The sequence below is a fragment of the Diorhabda carinulata genome, chromosome 3, assembly GCF_026250575.1.
Source record: "Diorhabda carinulata isolate Delta chromosome 3, icDioCari1.1, whole genome shotgun sequence".
NCBI classification, from domain to species: Eukaryota; Metazoa; Arthropoda; class Insecta; order Coleoptera; family Chrysomelidae; genus Diorhabda; species Diorhabda carinulata.
In genome coordinates, this window is record NC_079462.1 from 22058045 (window position 1) to 22076324 (window position 18280).

General features: G+C 32.0%; 1 protein-coding gene across 2 annotated transcripts in view; it reads right to left on the reverse strand.

Moving 5' to 3' along the window:
- LOC130892068 (potassium voltage-gated channel protein Shab) overlaps nt 1–18280 on the reverse strand; it is a 183166-nt gene that overhangs the window by 152375 nt on the left and 12511 nt on the right. The window contains exon 1 of one of the 2 annotated variants that reach the window (XM_057797287.1): nt 12366–12856. The exons of the other annotated variant lie outside the window; for it this stretch is intronic. The gene's annotated coding sequence lies outside the window, so the exon portion shown is untranslated. Of the gene's footprint in view, nt 1–12365; nt 12857–18280 lie in introns of those variants that run through there. 2 annotated transcript variants of the gene reach the window in all.

An 18280-nucleotide genomic window follows, 5' to 3' on the forward strand; every position in this document is an offset into this window, starting at 1 on the left:
CACCAAGAATTTTTTATAACCGGCCATTCATTTCTTCCGTATGATTGAGATTTCGCCCTTATCGAACGGGCCAAGAAAAGAGTGGAAGCCCTTGTTCTAGGTGAATGAAAACATTTAATAGTTGGTGCAAAACTAAACAAACCTTAGTCTTTGAAATTGATCAATGTGATTTTAAAGACATTGGAGCGCTTTTTCCAGAACAACCTAGAAAAAAATCAAGATAACAAAATACGTCTGGATGAAGGTAACTGCCGATGACCCAGTTTTAAATTATGTGAGAGAGACACACAACTTGGATTACAGAACAGGTATTTCCGACCAGGTTTAATCCATGTGACGTCAAGAATCTTCCCAGCCTATACTCAGCACTCCTGCCTATACCAAAATAGAATAAGAAAGACCTCATGGATATGGCTTGGTATCTCACAGATCCTGAGCATTAGGCGTTTTATGAAACCATCAGTTTAGTAGTATCTTAGCTACACTACGTGTAGCACTCATTTATGTTTTCTTCAGTAACACTAACTTTTATTTGTTGTTTATTGTAAATGTTTGTATAACTGTCATTGTTTATGAAAGTATTTGTTTATTTTCCGTCTACAAAATTGGTTCAACCGCTTAAATTTTATTCTTATCCCTCCTCCAATGTCTTTCATTTTTCTCTTGTTGAACATCCAATGAATAAACAGATTTTGTAAACCCAATAAATATGTTTTGGCAAGTGAGTGAATTTTATTTAATGGAAAAACTTTATATGCTGCTCTTTAGTTTGCCAGTTGCCATATTAATTGCGTTTTGGACATCATTCACTCTCCTATAAAATTGAACTTCCACTACATGCAACGTTTTTCCAGCCAGGTATTCGATTATCGACATTCAATATGCATAAGGTAATAAGTGTTATGACGAAAAATATGCGTCTCCTCCACCTTTAAAGTACTTTCGGAGCACTAAAAAACAACACTATATGCCTCTGCCTATATGCGTAAGTTTGGGCTTCCTTCTAAATATTTACCAAAAGTATCTAGGAATCAAGTAATTGTATTTAAAATTGTATTGGAAAATGTATTGAAAAATGTATTGAAAAATGTATTGAAAAATGTATTTAAAAATGTATTGGAAAATGTATTGAAAAATGTATTGAAAAATGTATTGGAAAATGTATTGAAAAATGTATTGAAAAATGTATTGAAAAATGTATTGAAAAATGTATTGAAAGTGTCTAGAAGATTATAAATTGTATCAAGAAGGTGATGATATCTATAGTCCGGTCAAATTAGACCCAAAAATAAGAGCGAACCTACATAAATTCCCATCTAGCTGAAAATCAGTAAAATTGTTTAAAATAAAATTGAAAATAAAATTTGAATGTTCCCCATCATTTCCGTGTTTGGACAAATTTTATTCCATGTCAAAGGTCAAAAAAATAAGTTTTCCGCGATTATCAGCAAAAAAGTTTTATCATAAAAATACCTTAGACGAAAATTGTAGATAACAAAATTATCTACCTTTCTGAGATATAACGATTCAAAAAGTTATGAAAATTATGATTTTTCAGATTTACTTTAGGAACTTTTTTAATCATAATATCTGAGAAAAATTTGCTTGTAGGAAACAAGTATTCATACGTTTTTTGTAGATAATTTTATGATCTATAATTTTTATCGAAAGTATTTTTATTATAAAACTCATAAAATTCATTTTTTGACATTTGACCTTGAATAATTTTTTTTCCATACACGGATATTATAAGGAACCCTTAAATACAATGTTCAATTGTATTTTAAACAATTTTACTGATTTTCAACTTGATGGGTATTTAATAAACTTCGAATGTCTAAATTGACCGGATTAGTAAGAGTTTATTGATTCTACAAATAATTTCTAGACTATAATTAATGGTACTAACAAGTGTATAGTAGACAATCAAATTATTAAAGAGTACCGCGGTAGTAAAAACACAATACGATAAAACACAATCCTTATTCATGTATTGACAATGTGTCTTGTAAGCGATTTAATTCACTTATTTTCAAAATATGACGCTCATATAAAAAAATTCTAATTTAAAAATGATATTCGAGAGTGAAATAAAAAAACTTACGACATTCTTTCAAAGGATATTTTGTTCTTTTTTCTTATTTCTGCGTAATAAAATTTAACAAAGATATGGCTGCTAGAATGTATTTGAGACAAAAAGGCGCTGGAGCCATTAAGCATCAAGAATCTGAAATATGTAGCTATTTATAATTTCAAGATAGAAAAGACTAGTTTTATAATTTAGTTATCAAGGGTGATTTTAGGGGTTGAAATGTAACGAATATTATTTAAGTTGAAACTCAAAATATTTATCATGATATTTATTCTGAGAATTTTTCAAAATTTTTTACCAGTTACCCCTCTATCTTTGATCGAGGTTGAAAGATTCTAAATATGTCTAAAAATTCAGATTTTTACTTTCTTTCTTCCTCTGTCTGGTCAATCCATTCCCTTGTCGCTCGTTCCTTTATTTTTTTTAGGTTTTGCTACATCCATTATTTTTTATTTATAATCTTTTTTCCTCATCCTTGTTATATATCCATACTAATTTAATTGTTGCTATTCTATTGATTATTAATATCAACCCTTCAAAGGAATTATTCCAATTGCTTCCCGAATGAAGGGAGAAGAAAAATATTTCAGACTAAGAGAAATAAAAAAAAGGAATTCAAGTGACTAACGATAATTGCTCGTTCTAGAACATCATGCAACACCAATAAAGAACAACTGTATTCGATGCTAAATGAAAAAGACTGAAAAACACATTATGAAATGTAACTCCCATATAAGGAGATTGATGATATAAAATATTTCATTTCAAAATCATACATCAGTACATATTACCATCTACAATATTTATCCTTCTTTTATCTCAGTAACGACACATGCAAACTTGATCTGTCAGCTTCTTCAAGACTTGTGCCGCTTTCTCTTTCGGGTATTCAACAAACATCACTAGTTTTTTCCACATAGAAGTCGCTCGGCGAATAGAAAGTCCTTGAATGATAAACTTAGCTATAAAGCTAGATTGACAATTCTGAAAGAGACATTCTGTCGCATTGTCTTGGTCCCGTGGTCCTTCCAAAGGTTGGACATGTTTTTCCATATTCTTTCATGAGGTTTAGCAAAAACGTGGATATTCCTTGATAGGTGTATTTTTATTCACAATCATAACGAAATAAAACAATTAACATTGCTTTCAAGTTTTATTTACTGAATCAACCTTTTTTTGGTTATTACAAGTAATTATTACAAATATTAACGTGAGCTTTTTGTAGTCCAAACGTGAGAATTTTGATCACCAATATACATACAATTTTTGATGTTAAAATTGTTAAGTAAAATTTGCTATGAGTATTCATCATAAATTCTCATAATTTCAGCAATCCCACAAATACTTAACCGACGGTCAGATCGCATCCTATCACGAATCTTGACGGGGAACAGACCCAAATCATTTAGCACGTATCATTGGTCAATTGGAAAACGCTTAAAATACTCGCACGTGATAAATATTACAAGTTCCATTCGCGGTTTTCCTAAATTTTATGAGAAATTTCCTATTTCGTTGCTCTAATTTAGAGTAAATAAAGGCAGGATATACTGATTTGTTCATAGTAGCTGTAGTCACTGCATGCTTAACAGAAGTTTTTATGATAATAGATATCGCGCTGGCGATTATCGCATGCATACTTCTTCTATAGCAGCGTCTTGTTATGTAATAGCCATACCTCGTACATTTTAGTAATAAGAAATTGAAGAAACTTTTGCGTCAAAAACCAAACTGTCGAAATATCGAATAATTTCAATAATTGATATAAAGATATTGATGAATATTATTAAGTATTCTTTAAAAGTTCCATTTGTTTGGAATCACCTTGAAGGCAACGTAAATGCTGGATACAATATTAGTATAAACCATCAACAATATGGAGAAACATGATCTTTAAAAGTGAAGGATAGAGACAGACAGATAATTATTTCTCAAAATTGAAACGTCGCGTCGTTTATAATCACCACAATTATGACTTGTCAAATTATTATTTGAAGTATATTTCCCACATTAGGTCCATTAATATTCAATTTAATCAATACATTGTACACCATTCTGTTTAGCCTTTAGAAAGGTCAAATCCTAAACTTGAAATGGGCGGAAAGATTGATAGATCGCTATACAAAGGTTGCAATGAAGCAGAAAATATCAGTTCAGAAATTTAGGTCCTCAATCGAATGATCTAGCAAATTACGAATTTATATCAGAGAGAATAATCAAGTGATTAATTGTCAAATTTGCTTTGGTGTGAAATTATGATTGATACAGTCAGTCAGTTAGTTAAAGGTATTCGAACCATGTTAAAGGGATTGACATAACTATAAGTTTGTAGTTAAGTCGTTTGATATATGTTTCATGATTGTTAATTAGATAAAATAGCGAAAAGAAAATATAAAAATCGATTCTATTAGAAATCGGTATATTTTCGAATGTGGCTGATATTTGTTGGGAGATGTACTATTCTCTAATCAGCCAGCAGCAACTTGAACTGAGTTTGACATCACTAAAGTGAAAAATATAGTAACTAAGAACATTCTTCTACATTTAAACGGAAGCAGATGACATTTCTTTGACCTTGGAATCAATTTCAGCCATTTCAACATATTTTTTGCGATTATAGGATGACTTAAAGTCGTCGTTTTTTTCCAAATCAAATATTTACCTTTCGGGAATTGGTCCAAGAGAAAATTCGTGGCGCTTAGTATACGCCCATGCTTGCGTCCTAGTCGTGGTGATACGATCAGGTCGCCGTGTGAATTTTTTGCACATGGCCACCTAGCGTTTTTTTACTCCAATTCAGTTTAACCATGAAATATATTATATAATACTGATAAATATTCTCTTTAGGTGTTTACGAAAAAAGTCTTACATGTGGCAATCTCACACATATTTTTAGAAACCAAGGAGAAAGTATTTTTCCATACTTTAGAAATAGTGTCTTCATTCAACGAACTTTGTTTTAATGTAGAGTACTTTACATTCCTAAGCGAAGGACGTGTTTGAATTACATTCATAAATAGCTACCTTATTATGAAAAATAATTTTTACTTTTAAGATCTTCTCCCGTCAACATACTGAATGAAACCTACTCAATAAGTTGATGTTATGTCGAACGCCGCATTTGGAGCGCCAACACAATCATCGACTTGAAAAACTGTCGGGAACGTTTTGTGTCTAGGCGTCCCAAAAACGCTTATAAAAGCGTTGTCGAAATCAGTCGTTGTCGATGGTCGCAAGAAGAGCCACCTACAGAGCAATCAATGCAATATGTTCGTGTCGCCGCGACCAAGATGCAAGCGTGGCCATATACTTACGAAGAATGCTCTTGAAGGCATACTTTGATTAAAAACTTGACGCGTATGTATATATATTATTGATGCAAATAAACATTTTCATCCAAATAACATCATTTGAATACATAAAAAAACATTTTAATTTCATTCCAAAGAATTGAAGTATTATTAATTTTATATGAATCAATTGGATGATAAGTGCAATAAAAAAATCTGATGATCTAATTACAATATAAAAGCTTAATCAACGATTAATTTTCCCCATTGTGACACTTTTTAATAATTGTAATGAGCAGTTTTTGCTTTAGTAGAAGTCCAATGAAATCAATCAATTTGAAGTCAACTGATTAGTGAATCAGTACAAGATTATAATGAAAACAGATTCCAATATTTAAAAATGTCACGATGTGGTCACAATGTGGTTGTAATACTGACGAGAAAATTAATGAAATTATAAAATCCAGCATACCACAAAATACCGTTTACAGTAAGAAATTGGTATGGAAAGCATTGATGGCCTTTTGCAATGATGGAAAATATCAATTAAATGGAAATGGAACGGCGGAAGGATTGGCGTTGATTTTGAAGATGAACACGAGAAGAAAAGATGGTAGAGTTTTTAGAAACACCACGGTCAAAACCATGTGAAATCTAGCAAGTAAGCTGTTACAAGAAAAATATTATGAAGAAATGAAAGTTATTGTGGACTCATTAAAAAATGTGTAAAAAAAGTGTAAACTGCCCGCGAATCTATACGATGAAAATTGTAAAGGAAACGAACTTCGACAGTATTAAGCTCAGTAGAAATGACGAAAATGATAAGTTTTGAACATTGATGAATGTTCAAAAATTTTATAACTTTCTTAAGGTTGTTACTTATAGCCAACAGTTTGTAAGTAACAAGCAGCTTTCGAAATCTGTTATAAAATTTTTTCGAATAATTATCAATGCCTTTGGGTTTTTACTACTGATAACTACTTTTTTCATATTATTAGTAAAATTTACTGTATCCAGCACATTCACGTAAACTATTTCTGAGAAAGAAATTTTTCAAGAAACAATTGAAGCACCTCAAGGAAGAAAGAAACTTTTGACTCTCAGGATTCCTTTCGGCCAAATTTAATTTTGGAAATTTTACAGAGTATATATGTATGAAAAATTTCTGATAAATCGATTGATGTAGAAGATTCACACCAACATTTTCAGCAACAAATTTGGTTAAATCAAGTCGTCATATTCAAACTCCAACATATCTTACCATGTCTCATCAATTTTTTTCAATGTTACCCTACGAGAAACGTTTTACGAGGTAGTTAAAGATACTGAGCATACAATTGCTGAGTAGTTAATTTCTTCAGAAACATCTTCTCATGCAGCAGGAAAAGAATATGGCTAAACCTATTTGAAATATAAATGAATGACAGGTATCTGCTAAATATTTCAATAGTAAAAATTGATGTTTCTTGAAGAATGCTAAGCAGTTTAGAGGAAATGAAACATCCTATTACATAGACTTACAAGGCATTCGTACAGACTAGAAAGTACCGAACAAACTGTTCACGCTAGCATTACACCAACAACAATTACACTGTCTGATGTGTGTTTCGATAACTAAATTATTCGGAAACTGAAGGTAAGTGTGAGTTTACCTTTAGTGTCTGAAGTGATCAATAGAAACATGTGAAGATTTTTGTCATTATAATACTGTTTGAATGAATCCAAAAAATTCATGTAATGAATGTATCGTACTCATAAAAACACGTGCAAAGAATATTAGGAAAGAAACCTGAGCATTTAGTAAGGGTTTAACTGGATATCATCAATAGTGTGCTTCTTAATTTGTCATTTCATATGCCATAAATTCTGTTTTAACAGCTCGTATCAGGGGCATAATAACGAATTTGTTTGTACAATAAATTGTCGTACATTTTCACGAAGTGGAGCTGTGCATCGAAGCTATTATAACCAATGAGATATATAAATAAATGAAGAATTTACTTTCAAAATCAATTAATATGTTGGGCTCTAGTGTCCCAAATGAATCACAATCTTCTGCTGGCTGTGACAGATAGAGTATGCGACGTATTCCATTTCTGCTGCCACCGCAAGAATTATGAACAGTACGTCAAAGTATTTTGACAGAAATTTAGATAATTTTAGCTTTGTCAACTCTTCATTCGTGAATTTGCGGTTATGAATGTTTTCAACTAGTTTGAAAATTTAAAAGTTGAAGAAAAGTCAAGTAAAAATAACGTTCAAAGAAAATTTAACGATGACTTAAACGTAAAAAGTACGAGTACAAACCAAGGGGAGTATTTCGTTAGTAAAGGAAGTAACTGTCGCCGAATTTCAGCAATCTCGAAATTAGTGTACATTTCACAAGATAGGAAGTTCAGCTTAAAGTGAAATTTGATATAATATCGAGAACACTATTCTCCGGCTTTCGGAACAAATATTACTGACACTATACACCCACTACAATAGATGAAATCTTTAATAATGATGCAGACGCAAGGAAATCTGTATAAAATAAAAATAACAGGGACAAACACAAGCCAAGCTAGCACAAATTCTATGCTGTACATGTAAGCAAAGGTATAAAACATCGAGAACAGATATTATGATTAATTAGAGCATAAGTGATGGCGAGAAAAAGAATTGACGAATCAACAATAGAGTCCATGGAGTAGAGGCATTCAAGACCCCCAAGAAAATGTCTTAAAGCCTTGCCATTGAAATTATAACAACCCGATTCTGATTTATTTTCGTGAACGTAAAAGCACAATTAAATAATTAGCTGTGGTGTCGAAATTTGCGAAGCTTTACGAAATTATTTTAAAAAAAAAGGAAAATTGAATGTCATAATTATGTTAGTGCATAATAATGCTCCAACAATCTGACTCGACTTTCGAGAACTCTTAACTTCATAAAGATGGGAGGTTTGCCCTCAACGGCTTAATACCCTGATCTTACTCTCAGCGAATTCCACTTTCCACATAAAAGCGAAGAATGAAGACCTACCAAAACGACAAAGATCTGCGAGTAGACATAGCTAGCTGGTTGATATCGTGGGTGACAGAATTATATCATGAAGAAATATCATAATTTGTCAACCATTGATTTTTGTAACTATGTAAAAAAATACATTTAGTGCCTCTTTCTCGGAAAGGTTTTGCGGTCAGGATTATGAATAAAAGAACTAAAGAACTAGGTTCACGGGTTAAAGCCTCGTTGGAATTTTGAAAATTACCTCAAACTAGCAGTGATTGTGTTAGTGTCTACGATATTCTCGATGGTAAGCATATTTCTTTTTTAATCATCTTAAATTTTTTCTTTCAGCTTTTCATTTCCTCAGTGCAATTGTATGAAGTAGGTAGATTGAGGCCTTGGAATCAACCAAAAAAGAAGTGATTCGTGGCGTGCATTAGACACATTGAGACTACAGAATCAGATCACTTTCTACCAATGAACGAATAGCCACCTTGTCCCCACCTCTTTTTTTATAATGGCTTCAAAATGCCGAAAAGTCGAGAATTTTCAAAACTCCGAATTTATATCACAGTTACCATATGAATAGCCTTCGTATTAGGGCTAAGTAACAGCCATAGCTCTCGTAAAATAGTGAAACCAGAATGTTCTCACTTCTTTTTGAATTCTAAAAAGAGAAAGATTTGTATATTATAAAGAAACTTAACTTCTCTCCTTAATACATTGGTGTTGAGTTTTGCCAAAGTGATCTATCGTCAAATTCCATTCTTGGATATTATTAAGGTTTGAAAAACTGCCAAAAGCCCATCATACATTTATTCTATAGCTTTGAAATCCTTTTTTAAAAGATAGGTTGACGAACATTATGATATTTCTCAAGATTCGTCATCGATTCTTCTTAGAACGTAATTTCCAGAATTTGGCTAGATACGAGGTGTGGCTCAAAAATACGGTAAATCTATTGATTAGAAATAAAAAAACTGAATAATTAATCTCCTTCAGAGAACACTCCTGTAGAATGCACATGACTACTACAAGCAATTTCGCGAAACTTTAGTTTCATCAATTTTTCATGGAATTATTCAGATCTCGCTTGGTGCCAAATTTGCTAAGTAAGACAGATGTGATTAGACAAAAGCGGTTAAAAACTTACTAAAAACTAAAAACTTACTGATTAATTCCTCATTAACTATCCATGGATATCATTGAACATTTCGGGAGCTCACTCTTTTCAGCTAGACACAAAACTTACCGTCAATACTTTCATATAGATCTGTTTCAGTAGCAGACAACGTCAGTAATTGCTATTATTATTCACCATATTACTTCATTTTCCTTTTAATCTATCTCTTTGATGACGTAGTTCGTTTTCATTATGAATAGTATGGAGTGCAATAAATATAAAATTCCTTTAGTGTTAAAACATTATTGGAAACAAAAATGTAAGGCAGCCACGCCGCAAGGAAAATATGTGAAATTGAAGGGAGAGACACAGTTAATGAGCGAATGACACATCGTTGGTTAAATCGTTTCCATTGTGGAAATAAACTTGACGCTTGATGATCGTTCGCACTCAAGTCGTCCACCTGCGTGGGATATTGAGGTAACAAGGAAATAAGTAGGAAGCCAACCTAGTACCAGTAATTACCAATGAACGGACTCTTTTAGAACATGACTTAAATTCATTAGGAAAGATCTCTCTACACCTATAGTAGAAGAGGTTGCGGATAAGTAAGTAAGTAAGGAAAGAGATAGAAGTTATCGCACACATACACGAATTAACCGAGATTCAAGCGAAATGTCGGGTAGAATTTTGTAAACAGCTTCTTGCCCTGCCAAAAGATGATTGTTTTATTAGCCTCATTGTTACTGGCAATGAGAAATGGAATTATCTAAACAACCCTAACATGATAAATCGGTAGTTTCATAAAGAATAATTATCAGAATCCGCCGAATCGTGAGGTCGATTCGAGGGGAAAGTCTTGTTGTGTGTCTGGTGGAATTATTAAGGTATAAGTGGACTTCGAAACCATTCTAGATGGTCGAGTAAGACAATGTTAAGCCATACATTGTGAAAGTTAGCCGGAGTTAAATCGAATAACATGATGGTATAGAATTCCTATCTCATCCAGCATTTAGCTCCAATCTTGTACCGATAGTTTACCATTTATCAAATCCAAGGCGAAATTTTTGTTTGAGAATAATTTCAATCCAAAGGTGTCAAAATTTTGACAATATTCGTTCAAACTATGGATTTACCAAGGTCTCAAAGAGCTTGCTGAACATTGGGTTAATACTATAGAATGCGATTGGCTGTACTTGGAATATTAACGCTTCTTTTTTTATGATTGTTAATAAACAAAGTAAACATTTGAAACCGACATAATTCATGAGACACCCTCTATATATACGAAATAGTGTTGTCTTAATGTATCAATCAACCTGTTTTCTTTTGTTCTTAATCAAATATAAAATGTATTATGTATTTAGAGCATGAAAATTTGATAATAATAATCTTTCTTCAAGGTAATGAAATATAAATTATACGAACAAGTTTGCAAAATAGTTCTCTAGGAATTTTGAAAATTCGGCGAATTCGCGCGGCGTCTTTCATGTTTTTTATAAATAGCGGGAGAACTTTTTATAATAGCGGGCAATTTATTCACAGTATTTATTTTAAATAATTTCTGGAAAAGTCTATTTATTCATTTCTTTCGTCTATTTTTGTTCTAGAACTTTGTAGAATTTTATTTAGTTATATAAATTATTTGTGAAAGCGCAGTAAGTTTTAAATGAATAGACGTAGTGAAAAGAACGAATTAGTAAAAATGAGCGCAGAAATTATTTAAATGACATTTATAAGTAAATTATTATAAGTTAAGTGTATTGTATAGTGTATAAATAAATTAAGAACGTAAGAGATAGTGTTTATTAATTCACCCCACGAATAGAAAGAGTGTAAGTAAATGAAGTGAATCCACGGCCAGTTAGTCAATCACACTTCATATTTTAAGAATCTACGGGTCTTGAACAATCGTCAAATAGAAACTCACAATTTTTAACATCAAATATAAATTGCTGATATCTCGCAAGTTTGTATAGTTTCTTTTCAAAGTAAATTCGGATAGCAGTGAAAATTGTACAAAGTACAACTACAACATCTATCAATTCATTACTTGAAAAATCAAGGAAACACTACAATCTAACAAATACGGTTTCATCGAATGAAGGAATATCAATACAGTAACTTCTTTTCTGAAATGTGAAGGGCAAAATAAAATGATATAATGAAATAAAAGAATATTCGAAACAATGTAGTTCTCGAACGAAAAGACATGTGCACCTTATGGCAAAATTGGCATTAATAAATTTGTTTATATGAGAAAAGAAATAGAACACAAATACACCGAACATAACAGGTTTTTGGCTACCTTGTTGGTTAATGCAGGTGAACATATTCTAGCTCTTAAGCTACGTCGGTATTAGAACACTATGTGGAGGATTCTATGACAAAAAAAATTAGGACGGCAAACAAACTACTCCAGTTGGTAGAGAAGAGCCCAAGAACTCCTTAAATTGAATAAACATTATCCAATACTCATACTTCAAAGGCAGTCAATTTTGATTAAGAGCTAGAATAGGCTGAGTAAAAATAAAAACATTAGAATCTGTTGTCAAAGTGCGATTTTTTCTTTTTGTAGTCGAGAAGAAAATGTAGTCTTCTACTTGTGTATATGGCTATTATTTTGATAAGACATATTATTAAATGATTGAATGTTTATGTGTTCACAAGTATGTTCACTCTAAAACAAAATCTAAACATCGCTACTATAATCACGTTCTAATTAGAAAGTATGTGATAGAGAATTTCTATAAATTCAAATGTACGTAATTTGTTGTTATTTTAATTGAATTGAAGAATAAAATATCTCTGTAAAGTAGATAACGACAATCAAAGATAAAACATCGTTTTCTTACTTGATCTACATTACCTGATAATCAGAATCAGGCCAAGTGGGTAAAAGTCCTTGACATTCCTCGTCCATTCTCAGGTATTCCTTAATATTCCAAATACCACCCGTTTATTATTCATCAATATGTTTTTTTATCAATTTTCAGAAAACAATAATCTGTTGGTCACGACTTTGTCACCGACCAATATTACACATTTTACATTTCCCCAATTGAACGGATCAGTAAATAATAAAAAACATTCTCCTATCAGTTTCCCCGAACATTGTTTAACCACTTCCCGACACTTCCCATAAGTGAAAAACAAAGAAACTCGACGGAAATTATCAACAAAATAGCGAAATATAAATGACACAACTCGATTTTTCAAATTTTAGAATGAATTAAATCAATGTTTCATTCACGATACGCGAAAATTTAAAAATTCGATGGTTTTTCCTCTATCACCACAGTTTCGAGTGTTTAGTTTTCCTTATACGATATAGTTGCTGATACAGTTGTGAGTTGCAGAGCAGTTGAAGGTTTCGCTCGGAAAATTTACCGGAAAATTACGAATGGCGTTCGATCCGGAGCAACACATAGCAACGATGGGTGCCGCCCTCCTGGAGGATAACTACACGATGTTGTCAAGTTTTTTAATTTGTATATACATTAAAGATTTCTCAGTTGTTATACAGATGTATTTAGTTAAAAATTAATACAATTTTTTCACTTCTGTCCTCTCCCACTTTCAATCCCATTATAAACATCAATGTTTTTTCGAATACACTCAATTTATTTTAATACTTATCAAGAGTGAAAAGATGTGGTGTATAAATTAATTTACGTTTCCAGTGGAAACTAAATAATCTAACCAATGGCGTAATTAATAGAAAAATGTTTTTCTAAAACTTCTAAGTAACTTACTCAATTTAAAAACCTTAACAAATATCCGCAAAAACTTAGTTGGCTACCATTCAGTTCCAAATATTTATCACTATTGACACATTACAGAAGTTCTCCACAAATTCTTCAAGTAGTTTTTATGCGTGCTTTCACAACAATTCCATTTTCCGTTGAATACACTTGTTGAAGTAAGAACTATATAAACTTAAATAGTTTCGTGTCTACCATTCACAACTGTCATATTGTAGAAGTTTTTGTAATTCTTTGAGTAGTTTTCATTCGTGGTTTTATAAAAACTTAACAATTCTCTTGACTAGCAATTTAACTTAGTTTTCCACAGTTATCATATTTGTCATATTATAAAAGATCACTATTTTTTAAATAGCTTTTATTGAGCCCATTTTCGATTGAATCTACTTTTTGAAATAGGGATCGTCAAACTCAAAGCTCACAGAGTTACTTGACAAAAGGCGCTTGGAAAATGATGAGAAACTGGAAGACCGAGTTCTTTGATTATGGGATTCAGATACTGATGCCATGTATTCAAATACCGTTTTTTTTTTGAAACTACTCAATTTTAAAACCATACATTGCTCAATATTGTGAGAAACATCGACAAAAATTTAGTTAGTTACCGTTCAATTTTAATAAGTTATTGCAACTCTCACTTTATAGAAGCTCTTCGATTTCTTTGAATAGTTTTCATTCGTGCTTACATAAAAATCCCAATTTCCCATAAATATACTGTTTGAAGTAAGAATGATCAAACTTTGTTTGCAAAACTCATAGAATTTCATGATGAAAAACGCTTGGCAAATGATCACAAGCTGGAAGAAACTGTTACTGATTTAACTATCAGAAGACAGAGCTCTTTTATTATGGGATTCAGATCCAGCATCTGTCATGATTATCTGGCATCAATAAATTCAGTAGCACTACTAAGACAATAATGTGTTGCTCAGCGAGAAATATCGACAAAAACTTCGTGCTTTTATGATGAAAAATTAAAAAAAAATTGCTACTAACTGGTTTAATGATCAGGCGACAGATCTCTCTTATTATGAGATCCAAGTGCTGATGTCTCGACTTTTCTGGTAGCTAGCACTTTTATGTTACGTGCTCTTTTCCTCGCCTTTTAGATACTTGAAAATGTTATGTTCTTCAGGATTGTACACTTTTCCATCATTTATATATCCCAGCCCATGACAAAACGTTATATCTAAAACAATATATGATTCTGTTAATAATATATTAACTCTTCTTATCACCTACTCAGCTCAAAGTAATTTCCACTTTTATCTTTTCCTTCGTTTTGAGATCTATTTTATCAAATACCTGAATTGCATGAATGATTCTTGCCTTGGTCTTACTATCGCGAAAAGTCGTGCTTTTGGTTTCCTTGATCTATTTTATGTATTTTATCAAAATGTATCCATAGAAATTTGGGAAGCTCTAAATTTCAATGAGATGCTTTTCGATATAGAAGTTTGGCAACAGGACCAAGAGGTTTTCCCAATTATATTGATAAAATATGTATAACGTGTGTATTTAAAATCTTTTAAACATGATTTATTTATGCGGCCAAAATACAAGGAGTCGACACACTAAAACACTTTTAATGCGCTTAAACCCCATAGATTCTTGCGTGTGGATTAATATTAAATTCAAAGTATGAATTTGCGATTCGGGTGTTTACTTTTGGTCTGGAGTAGCTCAAAATAATAATTTAATCGGTTTTATAACGAAAAATATAATTTCACTCAGTGCTCCATTAGAACGAATGGAAAATCTTTATGCTTGAAACTGATTGAGATATGAGACTAAGTATATCAGATTTAAATAATCTTTGCCTCAAAATATTCGAGCCCTAATTACAACGATACAATAACAATGATATTTTTTTTTATATTGCTCCTCAATAGAGTACTCAAAAAGTGTAGTGGGAATCCAATTGAATAGTTAATTTTATTCTAATTTACTTAAAAGTATTTGATATTTACAATGGTGAATAGTGAGTGAGTTGGCTGAAGAATTTAGCCACAACTAAAAAGAGCAGGATTTTAGAACCAAAACGGAAGTTTTCCACAACAACAAGAAAATCACTCACTATTTTTAGCAGAGATTCTAGCAATGAAGATAATAGCTCAATATGTATATGAATAGAAGCTTCGTATTTACGTTTTCTCCGATAGTTGAAGGCTATTTAGCGCACGTCCAAGCTGTAGTCTATTTTTATGTACTAGATAGTAGTAAAAGCTAATTTCTAATGGAAAAATTAGTACGGTCATTTCAAATATTTATGAAGAACAATCTAAATATTTCCTAAAATTATAATAAACGTACTTGATCTACTAAATGTTCTTGGTCCTTTTATAACAATAAACTGTACAGAATAATAAAAAAAGGTTTGAATAGGTCAATTGCCCTGTCTATTAAGAATAACATAGTATCATAAGATTTTTCTGAATAAGTAACTATTTTCCAATAAAGGCTAGAAAGTTGTTTTATTTCAATTTTCAATAGGTTTTATCCTTTAGTAGAAAAGTCCAAGTGGTGTTTTCTTAATAGTTTAGTTCCGTTGTAGCTTGCAAAGTGGAACCTATTGTAAATTTTACACAGTTATTGAAAAGAGTTGGTATGGCGAGTTTAAAACAACAAGTAAAGCTCCAGTAAAACCAAATTTTTAAATAAAAATTCATTTAAAAGCAAGAATAGCGCATGCGTTCTTCGTTAGAAACGAATATCGACAGTAGAGCCAGTTCTTGTCATGCTTCGAGATGATAAGGAGTCTAAAAACACACTATGAAGTTTTTCGCTGGAAAAAGTTTTCTAGAAAGTCTATTATAATAGGAAGAAGTTCCATTATAGTATGGAGAAGAAATTACCGAATCACTATGAAAGAGATACCAAAGAAGAAACATATTTTATTCAGATGAAACATGGATCAACGAGAGACATACACCAAATAAATGTTGGTAAAATGAAACTGTTACTTTCGAAACTACTCGTACCGGTGACAACCATGCTGACTTTTTCAAAAAATGGTTCAAACAAATGATAGATCTTGGATCTAAATGGATAATGCGAGTTATCATTCTCACAACTAAGAGGTTTACAGATTTACAGAATTGGCTAGATTCAAAGAATATTAAGTCCCATCCCGTTTCTGCGATAAAAATAGTGTATTCTTTGTGTTCCCTGTAGAAAGAGAAATTCAAAAAATATAAAATTAATGAATTTGAAGGAAATCATGGAACGACTATGGTAACATCATCAACTAAACCCGATTGAACTTCTATGGAGACAGAAAGTTATGCGCAGGTTAATTAGTATACGCCCGATATATTCATGATATGCATAGAAATGTTATTTCAAACGAAAATATTCTTCTTCTTTTAATGCTTATCCATTAATGGATGTTCGCGACCACATTTTTCATGGCTTCTCTATCTCTAACGGTATGGATCAATGTCTGAATATCTTGTATACCCGTCCATTGCCTCACGATCCGTAACCATGACATCCTCTTCCGTCCCAATCCTCTCTTACCTTCAATCTTGCCCTCGACTATCAGCTGAAGGAATTGATATTTATGGCCTCGCATTATATGGCCAAGAAAATATTAGAGGTATGTAATCTTAAAAAATGAGTATCTCTTAAATTAAGTGATACGCATATGGATTACGAATGTTTTTTTATTTTAATATTTTCTCATTCATAAAAATAGATGTGACTACCAGAACCCTAGGTTATACTAGGCAGCAGACAGCCTGGCCAAAAAGAGATAACGACTATATTTTGAACTAAAGCCTTACTGTGGCTTCATTAGATATCACATCAACAACGAACTGAGCGGATGGCTAAAGGATAGACAGAGTCTTTCTGGAGAAACATTTCAGGCCTAAGACAATCTAAAAGATTCATAACCATATCAGTTAAGAAGTCAAAGGAACTTCTCCTGATTGCCAGAAACGACATCGATCTTCTGCCAAGTCAGTGTCATCACCTTAAGACAATAAGCATGACAGAGAACGACAACTGAAGATTTTGCGAGCAAGCTATAGAGGCAGCAGAATACCAAGACAAGTATTAGGTAAGTACTTTAGAAGTAAAACAACGAGATGCAGGAACATGCACAAAATATCTATTTAGATGTAAGTGCAGCGGCTAGAAAATTAAAACGACTCATAAAACATTGCAATTTAATTTAAATACAGCAGATAAACAATAGAGTACTTTCAAAACAAATGATGTCTATTTACACTCCAATGTATTATGTATCATCATTATTGAATATACTTGGTATTCGCGGTTACCAGACGAGTTCATGGCGGTGTGTTGCACATACGCACAACAACCCTATTAGCTGAGCTCACAGCAAACAGCAGTTATTTTGTTGAATCGCAAAAACATAGACATTTTGCATGGAATAAAATAATCCAAAAAATAATGGACAATTATCCGGTAAAAAATTTTATAAATTTTCTTCTAACACAAACAAGTATTTATTTAAGTCGGATTCTAACGATCAGATCACGGTATATTGAACTTTCGGATTTATGACATAAGTGTGCTGAAGGGGCGGAAGTTCGCGACTCACATCGCTCCAATTCGTTAGTGACTCCTAATCGGTTACAGTAATTATCAGATATTTGTTAGGTCTAAAAGTTCGGTTAGTTTGTTCACGCTCACTATGAAAAAGTTTTAGTATAGACACAAATCAACTGTTTTTCTACTTCATTAAGAGCACATTACTGTTCAAGCTTGGATGATTTAACAGCGGTTCGTAATTAAACATGCATACTAAAGCAATCTTGTATTGGTTATCAACTGGTTCGGAATCTATTCTCTTTGTGACTCACGAACGATGTTATTGAGTGAAAACCTGTCAAAATCCTTCCAATATTTGCTAATACGAGCACATACGTGTTTTATGAGGATAAAATAGAGATGAACTTTAATAATATTATGGCAAATTATTTTGAAAGTTTTCTTTGTATAATTGAGAAAATTTAATAATCATTCTTCTGGAAACAGGTTTTAAATTATA